This window comes from Arachis ipaensis, chromosome B09, assembly GCF_000816755.2.
Source record: "Arachis ipaensis cultivar K30076 chromosome B09, Araip1.1, whole genome shotgun sequence".
NCBI classification, from domain to species: Eukaryota; Viridiplantae; Streptophyta; class Magnoliopsida; order Fabales; family Fabaceae; genus Arachis; species Arachis ipaensis.
The window spans coordinates 32,474,048-32,474,315 of NC_029793.2; positions in this window are offsets into that span (position 1 = coordinate 32,474,048).

The following is a 268-nucleotide window of genomic DNA, read 5'->3' on the forward strand; positions in this document are numbered from 1 at the left end:
GCAATACAGTTTGGATTATCTTGGTTTAGTTTATTTTTCAATCTTATTCAAACGATAATGATATTTATTGTATTGATTTAATTTAAATTTAATTTTTACTCCTATCTTATTCAAATCATTGTTATTTGGATTGGATTGGATTAGTTGATTCAATTTTAAAAAAAAAACATCATTCAAAATGTTTAAATAAAAAACTTTTAAAATTTAAAATTTGTATACAATATAATTTAAATTACAAAAATTCAAAACTTTGAAATTTGATTGGTTT